Genomic DNA, 13,797 nt, shown 5'->3' on the forward strand with positions numbered 1-13,797 from the left:
TATCTCATCTTCATCTTCCTTTCTTTTTCTATCTTCCTCAAGCAAGTATTCTTTGGCTTCCTCTATCTTTTGGTTATCAACTTCTATTAACCTCTTCTCTTCCTCAATTTGTTCAACTTTTCCTCAAAATCTTTAGTGTTTGGTACATTTGGTTTGGAACCACCAAATGGATTAGTTTCATCAATGTTAAGATTAACATTGGTTTGATCAATCTTCACAGTGTCACCACTGACTAACACTTCTGAGGATCTAGGAGCTGGAGGAGATGCTATTTGTGACTCTAACAACATCTTACCGATAGTTGTTGCAGAATCCTTTCTCATCCTTCTCACCAACCATAAATAAGAATGGCCTTAATTTATTCCTTAGGTATGGTGCAAGGTCATTCAGCAATCTCTTAATCTCATCTTCTTCATCATTCTTTCAAATTGTCCTTAGAATAGACCTCCAAAGTTCAAGGTTTTCCTCTCTTGCTGGAGTCTTCTTTTCTATGTATCTCTCATAGACTTTCTGGTTCACTACTCCTTTGATATCTTTCATACTTAGATCATTTGCAATGACCTGTCTCATAGTAGATATATCAATTTGATCTTTCTCAAAATTATTGTATAGATCATAGAACTTGTTCATCTAAACAATCAAATACACCTTTTCCCAACTTTGCTACCTCTAATTTGGTCTCAAACTAAAGTTCTCAAATTTTGATGCTGTGACTAAGCATAATTCAACTTGATTGAATCAAACTCAACAACTGACTTCAATCTTCCTGTCTCATCATCTAACTTTTCCTATGAGATATCTTTTCCTTTCACGAATGCTTCATTAAGTTCTTCTCAAAGTTCACTCACAATGTTTCTTTGTTCTTCACTGTTAGATCTGAAGTTCCTTTCATAGTTCCTTCTATCATTCCTTTTATTTTCAAAGTTTCTTCTATCTCCAAAGTTTCTATCCATTCCACAGTACTTTTCTATGTGTCTAAAGTTGTTGCATAACTGACATACATGTGCTCTACTTCTACGATTCTAGTGATCATTAGGTGCATGAAATTTTGAGCAATGTGTCCTAAGTTGTTACACTTATAACACATGATCTATCTTCTATCATCATAAGATCTTCTTTCTCTTGATGTTCTTTCATTAGATTTTTTATATCTGTAGGGTTAGTATTTCTAAACATTGTACTATTTCTTCTATCATTAACATACTTAGGTTTCCTACAATCAATTGCATTATGACCCATACCATGAGAATTATGACAATATGAGTCCTTAACATGATTAAATGACTTATTATTACAATCTCTTTTCATATGACTTATTTCATTACATAAAAAGCACTTACCTCTAAATTCATACCTAGTTGTCTTGGAAGTCTCCATTTGCTTTGGTTCATCCAAGATTTCAACTTCATTGATTTGCTCAATTTCTTTAGGTTTCTTGGAAGATTGATTGGATTCAATCTTATCATTAGATTTCTCTTTTCCTTTTGGATCTGATCTAATCTCAGATTTCTTTGCAGACATGTTAATCAAATAACCAAGACTAGTCTTGTCATGAGAAGGTCTCTGTATAGACATAGAATCATAAAGTTTTTCTCTGCTAGAATAAAGTTTCTCAAGCTACTGTTTGCACTGTATCAATTCACCTTTCACAATAGTATTGTACTTATGGAGTTTTTCATGATCTTCTTTCAATTTTTTTGTAAGAATTTGGTATAGCTCTGATACCATGTAAGAATTTTCCTTAGGGTAGAATCACCCAAGACCAAGGAACTCAAGCACAAGCACAACAATAGACCAAAATAGAATTGATCACAATAACGATATGATATTCAATTCCATGTAATTGATATGAATTGATAGAATAGTACACTAGAGGTGCCTGTATATAAGGGCCTATTAGATTCACCTAGAATGTCTAGGAGTTAGCAATATGATAAGTTCCACAACTAATCACATGTCCACTAGGAGTGGATTATCCTCCATTAAGCATAGGAGTAAGTGTGATGATGAGAGGATAAGCCTACGAAGGTGTAGAATGAAAAATAATGTTGTAGACACCATGTGCTTAATCAAGAGTGCAAATGATTGTGTTGTCTACATGAAAACTCAGTTAATTATGCAAATTTTAATTTTGTAGACACCATATGCCGAATTAGAGTTGCATCAACATGACAACTCATAAGAGTACACAGAGTGTCTCACCTAAGAAATAATAAAATAATGCATTGACCTAAGTAAACTTGAGTAAAGTGTAATAAGTAAATACTTATTTACACCAATAGTTTCAAACTCAGATGTTTTCTTTCCCAAACTTGCTCTCAGATTTGCATTTTTAGTCTTCAAATTAGATTCAACTTTACTAGGATCATTTCTCAAAGTCAACTTTAGATTTGTAATCTTTACTTCATGCTTCAAGATCTTGTACTTTGTCTTCAACTTTGAATAGTCATCATCAGTAGTTCTTGATTTAGTAGATTCAGGCTTTGATTTCAGATGTTCAATCTTTTACTTCAACTTACCAATATATACTTTGGAGTCTTCATATCTATCCTTCAGCTTGTCTCTTCAATAAGGAGGTCAATTTGTTCAACAGCCTCTTCAAGGTTCTTCATCAACTATTCCATATCCAATGGGATCTTACTTAAGCTATAAAACCTCTTCAAAGTAGTTGTGCTTTGATACCAATTATTAGAAATAGGGATCACTAAGAGGGGGGTGAATTAGTAATCTACAAACTTTAATTGCCAACAAGATATTATAACTTACTTTAAACCATTCATAACAAAGCAATAAAATAATGTTGAATAGAAACAGTAATAATACACAAGGATAACTCATGATACCATATCTTGTTAACTAGGGAAACCCTGGTGGGCATGATACCCACTGGATAATATACTGATATATATGTTCCTTTTTGAGAAGATGGACCCTATTAGGAGTTAATGGTAAAATTCAATATAACCAGTCTCTGTTAGGAGACTTTGGATCCATGTTAGGAGTTGAAGTATAGTGAATGCAAAAAGAGCCCACTGCCCAAACATACAATTTGAACTAAAGGAAGAGCTCATTGCTCAAATAAGTAATTTATTGTTATTTTCCTTCCTTGTATGATTTGTGATCTTTAGCTCAATCTTGGATCACTAGATAAAACTTCACATATATCACTTTCACAAAAGTTTTCTTACTCCGCACTCTTCCAAGATAGCACTAATACACCATGATTGCACACACTAACACACTTCTTATCGTAAGAAGTCCTTTGCATAAATACCATGCCTTTACATAAAATATTGTTAGGTTGGCTAAGACCACCATTCACTTTTCCATGTTAAAATAAACATCTAGGATGTCGGCCCTAATTGGACAAGTAATTATTTTGCAACCAAAACAATTCTTCTCTTCAATTCCATTGTCCTACTTTATCAAAACATGATTAACTATATTTTGTACCATCCATACAAAATTTTGAGGTTAATGTAGCTTCACTTGACATAATATGACATTTGCAACATGTTATAAACAAGACAATACACTGTTGTAAACCAAATTCTATATTTAGACAATTTTTTGATAGCCAAACACTAAGTATCTTTTTTTATGAGGTTTCCTGTCAACATGTACATCATGTGTTTCCATTAATGACAAAAATTACATATCACTATTATCCAATTATCAACATCATAGTCATTGATTCATACCTAACCCTAAGTCACCTAGATCTTCTTAAGGAGGACAAACCCTAAATCTTCTAATGAGTAGAAAGGGAATGAATGAATGATCATGGAGAGTTTCAGAAGTACAATGACCAAGGCATTATGATTTGAATCAAATTGTAGAATTAGTTAAAGGAGAAAAGAGGAAGGAAATAGTGAATAACAGAGAGACATTTGATCAAGAAGGATCAAGTATATAGTAGAATAGAGGTGATCTATCATCAAGCATCAGAGTCCTAATCACAGGATCACTACTGAGACATTTTAATAGGTGAATCGATTAAAATTCTTAACAGAATAGTCCTAACAGGTTGTATTAAAATCCTCTAAGAAGGTGCTTACTTAATTATGAGTTGAAGTCCTTAAATCAGGCACACTTCTAACAGGGTGTTGAAATCCTTTAATAGGGTGAGACCTAACAGTCTTTGTAAGCCTTTAATAGGGTAGATCATATTTCATGATCAAACATTGTAACCTTCATTGGATACACTTTATTACTATAGTAGTGAAGATTTGAGGGTGTCATCCCCACCCTAGCTAATAGTAGTCTTAAATGTATGTGATAAAAGAAAATAAAAAAGAGTACTAGCCATAGCTATATAATTCTAGTATTGATTGTTATGTTAAACAAAATGTTCAATAAACCAAGTATGAAGCAACATAAATGGACCATATGCTCAATCATATTATAACTTAATGTGAATGCATCTGATCATTTCCTGGATAATATTATGCATGGGATCTTTACTCAATCACCAAGAGATAATATAAATTGTAAGTATAGATTTATGCATACTTAGTTTGGTATGAATAGTTTTGATTGAATGCAAAGATAATTGCTTGTGCGAATTCAAGACATGAATAGTTAATTTAATTTAGTACAAGTACTATGAAAGTGTGTATGTACGCATGTAAAGTAGTTCACATAGTGAACTGTTACATACATACATGCACTTATGCATACAATCATCATACTCAGTTATCCTTGAATCTAATCAATGCTATTATATATGAACAAGAGATACATGTTTAGAAAGAAAAGAAAAGAGCATTTATATAGGTACATCTTCTCCCATTGAAGAAAATTGTAGACCAAGGACACAAAGATCACAAGGGAATGGAAACAAAATCCTAGATCTCCACTAATCTCCACCAACGTTCAAAGCTCTCCACCCTCATTCAGAGCTTTCCACCGTCTTTTGTATGGAACTCTCCACAATCAATCAAAACAAATGGAGAATGATTAATGTCCTATTTTATTTTCATTTCTTTTTTATAATCCATAATCCACAATCCACAAGATATCTCTATATACATACGTACATACATATACATACATATATACATACATAAATATATACAAAGATGCACTTTCTAAGAGTTTACAATTGTTTTAAAAAATTAATGTTTTACAAGAAAATGCATCTAAAGAACTATTAGCTCAGAAGCAAGAACATGGTGTTGAAACAATACAAAAAGTGCTCAACATGAGGGGTTTGCAAGTGAGGGTGTGGACCAATCTTGAAAATTTGAATGCTGAAATGAAAGCTCTTGATGATCAAACACCAATGCCAAAGTTACAACACACTGTGAAGTTGATTTTAGGTAAGGTAGATGTAGGTATTCAAAAGTTTGATAATCAAAATTTAAGGCACAAGAGTAAAGGAGAAGGAGCGGCTTTAGAACGAGCAGGAGCAGCTTTAGAAAGAGAACGAGCAGGAGCAGCTTTAGAAAGAGATTGCACAATAGAAATAATAGCTAGACAACATAGAGGATATTATGGTATCCATTGGATAGAATCCAGGAAAGTGTTGTGGTAGCTACTATGACATTGGAATCACTTGCAAGTGTCTTTGAGAATTTACAGTCCAAATATCAAATGCTCATAAGAGTGTTTCAATTATTGGCATAGTTTTCATGCGATGATCCCAAGTATCAAATTCTTATAAGAGTATTTAAAGGTTGGGAACCACTTCAACATCCTTTGCATGGTTTAGAGGTAATGTCATTATGGCAGAGGCTTTTGCAAGGGAATGAGACTCATGATTATAGAATTTACACAAAAGTAGAACTTGCTTCTTCAACTCCTTACACTGAACTCTTCACTGAAGTTATTCTTCAACTCCTTGCATATGCAATTTTATCACCTTGGAATGTTGTATTTGATACTGTTAGTTGGGAACATCTGATTGTTCATTTTATTGTACCTATTCTGATGACAATTTTAAAGGAATTTGTAATCAACCTAGATAATCAACAACTAGATCTATTTAACTAATTATGGATAGATTCTTTCTAAAAATATCTACTATAATATGTTTTTGTAAAATTTCTTGCAAACTCTGCCCATTTTTCCTAGTCTGCATTATTTTTGTGGAGGATCTTGAGGTAAGTCACTTAGCACAGGTTGAGTGAGTTTTCTTATTATTTTTATTTGGATTCTATAATATGTATCCAACTGGATCAATTTTTATGTTGTGTAGCTAAGATGTAATAAGTACCTTAAAAAAATCTCTAAGTATACATGTTCAAAAGGAGATATAAAGAGATACTTGTTTCGAAGGAAAAGAGACCAACATTTACATCCCTTGAAGAAAATCACAGAGCTAGGGAATGACAAAAAAATTGCAAAGCAAGGGCACAACGTGGCAATGAAATCATAGAGAAAGGGCACAACATGGGAAAAAAAACCCAAAGAAAAGGCACAACACCAAAATGTCAGCACAAGGGCATGACAATGAAACACAGAGATCACAAGGGCATGTCAACCAAATGGTAGAGCAAGGGCAATAAAATGAAATGTAGAGATATATCATAGGAAAGAAATGCACTAAAAACATGCATAATCATGAGGCTCATTCCCTTGTGGAAGCCTTAAACTAGTTTAATATACCTAAATATCAACCTAGCCAATTAGCAACTAGACCCATTTAACTAGTTATGGCTTGTTTCTTTCTAAAACTATCTACTATGATATGTTTTTGTAAAATTTCTTGTGAACTCGACCCATTTTTAATGGCCTACATTATTTTTGTGTAGGATCTTGAGGTAAGTCACTTAGCAGGGGTTGAGTGAGTTTTATTGTTTTATTATTTGGATTCTGGAATATGTATGCAGCTAGATCATATATGTAATAAGAACCTTAAAAAAGATCTCTCTAAATATATAAAAAGATACATGTTTAGAAGGAAATATAAAGACATACATGTTTACAAGCAAAAGAAAAAAAACATTTACATACGTACCCCTTCTCGCCCTTGAAGAAAATCGTTTTCATGCAAATCACAAGGGCATGACATGAAAATAAAATCACAAAGCAAGGGCACGTCATGACAATGAAATCATAGAGAAAGGGTTTAGTATTTGTACTTGTGGGATTGGTACCATGAGGAAAATGCAAGGAAAGAATGCTTAAGGTACTCTTGTGGCTGTGAGGTCTATTACTTTCCACAAGATAAGGTGACCTGTAATTGGGTGCAAGAGAAGTGTTGTGAATAAAAGTCCTTTCTCAACACCATAAGTTAGAAGCTACCTTATTTATACACTCAACATCTTGGTGCAAGGATCGATCCTAGTGGATTATCTAGATCACCCCAAGACTTATACACTCACCATTTGTTTCCCCTTCATTATGCTAATGAAATCTCCATGACAAAACCAATATCTCTTGTGGGAAACCACCTAGTGTGAGGCGAAGGGGCATCAATCATGGGCCAATTTGTTAAGTAATGAATAGTGGCCTTAGGTAGTATTTCTTGGCATGTATTTTTAAATGTGCTAGACACATGTAAATGTTCTTGAAAATCAAACAATCTTGTTAGAATTCATAGAAATTTCCTTTGATATCTCACTTGCATGTTGCCAAGGTTGCTTTGTCCCTTGTCTAGCTATTTGAGACATGTGAATGACCCTTGTTTTTTTCAAACCATGTTTTTTTCTATTGTAGATTGAGGTCGGATACTATCTACACTATAATTTGGTTTGAAACATTCAAAAAATCAACCTAAAACATAGAATTTTAAAGATCTAAACGGCATTTTGCATAGTTCACTAGTCCTTTACCACATGGCCTTTTGAGAAATATCATGCCACATTTTGTACCTATCAAAGTATCATTTTGCTATTGTAAACTCTATTACCTACTAGTTCTAAAGTCTATCACACTCCTCATGGAAAACTATCATCTAAAAAAAAAGTATCGCTTAGCTACTACAAAGTCTATCATAACATATATTATGTTATCCAAATATCACCTACTTTTCTAAGAAGTATTACCCAGTTTCTGTTGCTTGCAAAAAAAAGTCAAAATTGAGTCTTAGCTAATTTAGCAGTGTCATCATTTCATCCTACCTAAGTCTGGTAAAACATCTCTATGTTAGGTATTCCTCTAAGTTGAAAATATTGGTCTAATTCATCAGATGTAAGCTAAAAAGTGTCACTAGTGGTCATTTTTCAAAATCTGGTTACCTTTCTATGCTAGCTACTTGTTATTGAGCTTCTTGCTCACTCTTTTGGCTCGAATCATTAGTGTTGTAAATTTTTTAGCACTGTTGACAAGCCACTTACTTATTTTATCTTTGACAAGTGATCGTTCTTAACCTTACGAGCTTCAAATCTAAAACACTTTACCTCATCTTATTAGATGAAAATATACCCTTACATGTCAGTTGTGACTATATTCCAAGTCAATAAAGGGAGTTTCCCTTCTTTCTCCTTTTAACAATTGAAAACTCCAACTAAGCATCCTCATAGACAACTTTGTGTGGAGGAACCTATTTTTGATAAGCCATAAGTGGCTAATACTTGGCATAACTTGCTCTATAGTTTTGAAAACTTGTTTGATATGCCCTTTGATACACCTAGGGGTGAAGACAACATGTCACTCACCTGCATGCATCTTGGGGTTCGGAAATACCACGTAGAAGAACAAGTGCACCTAGAGGCCATATGTATGGCTAATAGAGATCCTATCATCTTTCTAAGTTTGATGCTCATGCACCTAATGCTGAAAATAGGCATGGCTACCATAGCAATCCTTTTGATAAAATTCCTCTTGGTGGAAATGATGGAAACAATACACCTCCTAGAACTCCTAGAATAAATGACGGAGGGTGTCCATCACCACCTAGATGCTTATAGTCACATCATGAAAGTGAGACCAATGACAGAGTTACTAGTGAAGATCTCATGAGGTCTCAACAAAACGAGCTTGTCGAAAGGCTAATGCTAAAAGCCTTGGAATAAAATAGGGACCAATATTTTCAATACATGATAGCTAAGGGATGGAAACTCCCTTAGGACTTTCATGTGCAAAGAATCATCCAAAAATGAGAACCTACTGAAGTTGAGATCTTGAGAGAGGAAATGTGACAACTCAAAAATCAGCTTGCTCAACTACAAGTTTCTAAGGAAAAAATCAAGACCTCTTTTTTTGAATCAATATGTGCTCTTCCTTTAAATAGGAATCTTTACATGGTATCATTTCCTAGGGATATAGAGGTTCCTAAATATGATAAATATGATGGAAATGGTGATCCTTATGATTGTGTAAAGAAATTCTATGCTCTTAGTATGGACTTTATACATGAAGACACTTACCTTATGAGGTTGTTTCCTGGGATCTTCATGGACCAATTCATGGAATGGTTCACCAAACTGTCACCTTCTCTCAAAACATTTAACAAACTTGTGCAATGCTTCATCTAGTAGTATTTATAGCATTTAATATCCCATTACTATGATGGACTTGTGCAACGCTAAATAGAAACAAAGTGAACCCTTTGTAATGTACCTCCAATTATGGAGATCTTTACACTCTAGGTACCCTCAACAGATTCCTGAGACCAAGAAATTTGATTTTTTTGTCAATACACTTGTACCATAACTCTACTTTGATCTTAGGAAACAACTATTCACATCCTTTAATGATATGGTTGAAAGTTCATACCGCATTGAGGATGTTGCTATTAGAAAAGGTGATGTTGTTTTGAATAAAAACAAAAATGGCAATGAGAATGGAAAAGATAAACATAAACCTTGGAATAAGAAAAAATATGTTGTGAATTATGGAGTAGTGGATGCTCCTAAGACCAAGGAATCAACCTTCAACCTTTCTAATGCCATTTATGTTGCAAACTAGCAAGAAACTTCAAAGTCTCAAACCTTTGACAAGAACAAGAGGTCATCTAAACCAAAGAGTGTTTACACACCCATAGTAGAATCTTATGAAGTGGTCTTTAAAATGTTGCTCATAAATAAGCTTGTTATGCTTCTAGACAACTCCTGGCTCTATGACCCACCCGTCAAACCTGATTGGTGGAGAGATGATCATTTCGGCAACTATCATAGGAGAAAGGGTGATAACACATAAAATTGCTTCAAACTGAAAGATGTTATCCAAGACTTGATTAATGGAGTCAAAGTTATGATAGATGACTTAGCAAAAAAATTTGATCACAAAGCCTTCAAGAAACCTCTACCTAAGTATGAAGAAGGGGAATCATCCTATGCTAATAAGAAAAATCATGATGCAAAGATCAACTACACCTACACTAACACTAACAATTTCATAAACATGCTAGAATCTTTTCAATATATTTTCATGATGGGTCCTAAGTTGGAAAAAGAGCCCAATTATGATATGGATGACAAAATACCTAAGGTAGTCCTAAAAATTCACAATGCTCAACACAATCTTAAGGAAACTAGGCTAAAGGTAGTTCTTAGGGTGGCCCAACCTTCTTCTTCACATGATGAAACACTGAACACTATCACCAGGGGACAAGCCAAGGTTGTCCTCAAAGTTGCAAATGATCCCAAGAATGTTTCCTAATTCAAACAAGTAGCTACCCTGGCTATATCCAACTATGACCTTGTTAGTCAATTGCAAACAACCCCTGCACAAATCTCAATCTTTGAATTGCTAAAATTATCTCCTTTACACAAGGAAATTATTGAGAAATCTTTATGCACAACCAACATCCCTATGGATATTGTTGCTAAGTGATTCCAAGCGTCATTCCTACAACCTGGCTTGACACATCGAAGTTCAAATCTTTTGTGCTCATGTTCGCCGAGTCTTGATAGAGAATGGTGTTGGGTTAAACACCATCTCCTTCAATGTTATTCAATAGCTAGGCATGTCTAAATTTTCTATCAATCTTAGGCAAAAGATCACCATCAAAGCTTATGATGAGGTTGAATGGCCTTCTAAAAGACTTATTGTGCTCCCGATCCATGTAGGTCCTATTGAAAAAAGATGTGGTCTTTCAATTTTTAGACATCTCACTGACATATAATTTGTTGCTAGGAAGACCTTGGCTCCATGGCATGCAAGCAATGTTGTCAACATACCAGCAATGCATAAAGTTCCCTTTCAATGGTACCGAGATAGTTATTCTAGGAGGCAACTCAATGTCTATCAACATGCTCTCTATAGTTGAAACATTGGTCCCCTACGATCGCTCTTCTCATGAGCTCAAACCATCTTTCAAAGATTTTGAATAGAAATTGAAAATAACGAGCCTTGGTATGGGTGAATACACTCTAGACTTTGTTGTTTCTTTACCAATTTCTCCTTGATTGTACAAGAGACCTTTGAAAAATTGAAGCCCTCAGCTTCTTCTATGACTATTTTTGGAACCTTTGTTCAAATCTCTATTCCCTTAGGAGCAGAAAAAGAAGATCAAGCTATAAGAGATTGGATTTATAGGGAAGAGGAAGATGTGGAGGAAGTTACGGTCACTACTCCTATTTCCCTGAAGCATTATGGAAAAGGCTATAACTTTTTACAAAACATGGGATATCATGGGCAAGGATCCCTAACTGGTGATAAGAAAGCTCTCATAGAACCCTTAAATCATACCGAGCGATGTGAAAAATAGAGACACTGTTGGACTAGGCTTTGGTCTCAAAAATGACTTAACAAAGTTTGATGACTCACAAGATGATGACCTACCCTTTGTAACTATCATTCTACAAGAAGAGGGCTTCATGCCTCTCACTTCAAGGGCTCCCATGTTTAGTGACTCAGAGGATGATGACCCACCCTTTGTAACTATCATTCTACAAGAAGAGGGCTTCATGCCTCTCACTTCTCTCCTTTAGGGAGAAAAATCAATGGTCACCCACAATGATGTTGAGGCTTCTCCATCTAGAAAAAATGAACCTAATGAATTTGACCATGAAGATCCTAACAGAGGAAAGATAAGAGGGAACATTGATTGCTTGATAGCTCAGAACTAGAGTACAAAGTTTGGTGAATATGAATGGGAATCCCTTTTAGATGCATCTTGTGACTTAGGAGTGGATGTCATCCATGCCTATTCTACCCAACCAAACATAGTTGACAAGCATAGTCTAGTGCATGATGAGTTTGGTTCACAATTTTCTCTAGTGGATTATGTTGGTCCCTCTAGGTCTATTTTTGATTTGGACTACTTTGGAGCTTTCTCTATAGGCTCGAGACCTCATGTCACCAGAGATGACTCCTTCCATATCAAAAACCTTGAAACCTCCACTTCCTTCTCATTACTCTACCCTAATCTCATAGATTGGTCTATCAACACCAAAGACCAAAATTATTGGCTTTTTATAATGACTATGAGAGCACTTGCTACCTCAATGCTATTGAACCTATGATATCTTCCACTAGTGAACCCATGGTTAACATGAAAGAAATATATATCAAGTACCTTAGTCACAAAATCAATTGTAAAACAAAAAATAAGAGGTTAGATGGCAAAAACCACTTTGTGGCAGTGTCTGAACCCCAAAAAAGTAAAAACAGAGATGTATCTAAAGATAAAAACCTCTTAGAGGCACTTGAAGATGAGGTACTCGGTAGTCTACCAAGCTATTTTTAGGATAGATCTTTGGTTCTTATTGAGCCTACACAACCTATTAATCTAGGTACAAAAGAGTGCCCCAAAATCATTCATGTTTCTCAATCTCTATTGGCTAAAGAAAAGGAGAACTTCACTTATTTCTTTCAAGAAAAGAAAATCAACTTTGCATGGACCTATTTAGTTATGCCTAGCCTTGACACAGTTCTAATCATGCATCATCTATCTATCTCTACTAATTTCAAGCATGTCAAGCAAAATTTGAGAAAAATGCATCCACATGTGAGCCTCTTGGTTATAGTAGAACTAGAAAAGCTCTTAAGTGAAAACTTCATCAGATCTTTTGACTATGTATAGTGGATCTCTAACATTGTACATGTATCCAAACATGATAAGTGCATTCGAGCGTGCACCGATTTTAGAGACTTAAACAAAGCATTCCCTAAGGATTATTTTCCACTACCTAACATAGACATGATAGTGGACATGATTGCGAGTTATGAAATGTACTCTTTAATGGATGGCTTCTCAAGATACAGTCAAATCAAAATTACCCCTGGTGATCAAGAGAAAATTTATTTTTCATGTGCATGGGGTACTTTTTGTAGGAACATCATGCCCTTTGGGTTAAAGAATGTAGGATCCACCTACCAAAGAGGCATGACCACCATCTTCCACAATATTATGCATAAAAATATGGAAGACTATGTTGATGACACACTAGCGAAATCTAAAAAAAGAGATACACATCTTAATGATTTGAGTTTGATATTGGACTGCATGGAACAGTTTCAACTTAGGTTAAATCCCAAAAAGTGTGTCTTTGGCATCACATCAAGAAAACTGCCAGGCTATATCATCTCTACAAAAGGCATTGAAGTTGATCTAGAAAAGGTGCAAGCCATTATGGAAATGCCTCATCCTAAGAATATCAATCAATTAATCAATCTATTAGGAGGTTCATATCTCAATTGACAGATAGAGCTCAATATCCTTCACTAAGAATTTGCACAAAGGTTCCAAATGTATTTGGAGTGAGGAATGTCAACAAAGCATAGATAAAATCAAAGGGTATTTGGCTAAACCTCTGATATTGATGCCACATATATTGAGAAAACCTTTGATACTATGCATCTTGGCTATAGATTCTTCTCTAGGAGCACTATTAGCACAAAGTGACAAAAGTGGAATGAAACGAGCCATATACTACATTAGTCACACTTTTGTTGCTTATGAAA

This window comes from Cupressus sempervirens, chromosome 1 (genome assembly GCF_028749045.1).
Source record: "Cupressus sempervirens isolate cs-2001-9-10 chromosome 1, ASM2874904v1, whole genome shotgun sequence".
NCBI lineage: Eukaryota > Viridiplantae > Streptophyta > Pinopsida > Cupressales > Cupressaceae > Cupressus > Cupressus sempervirens.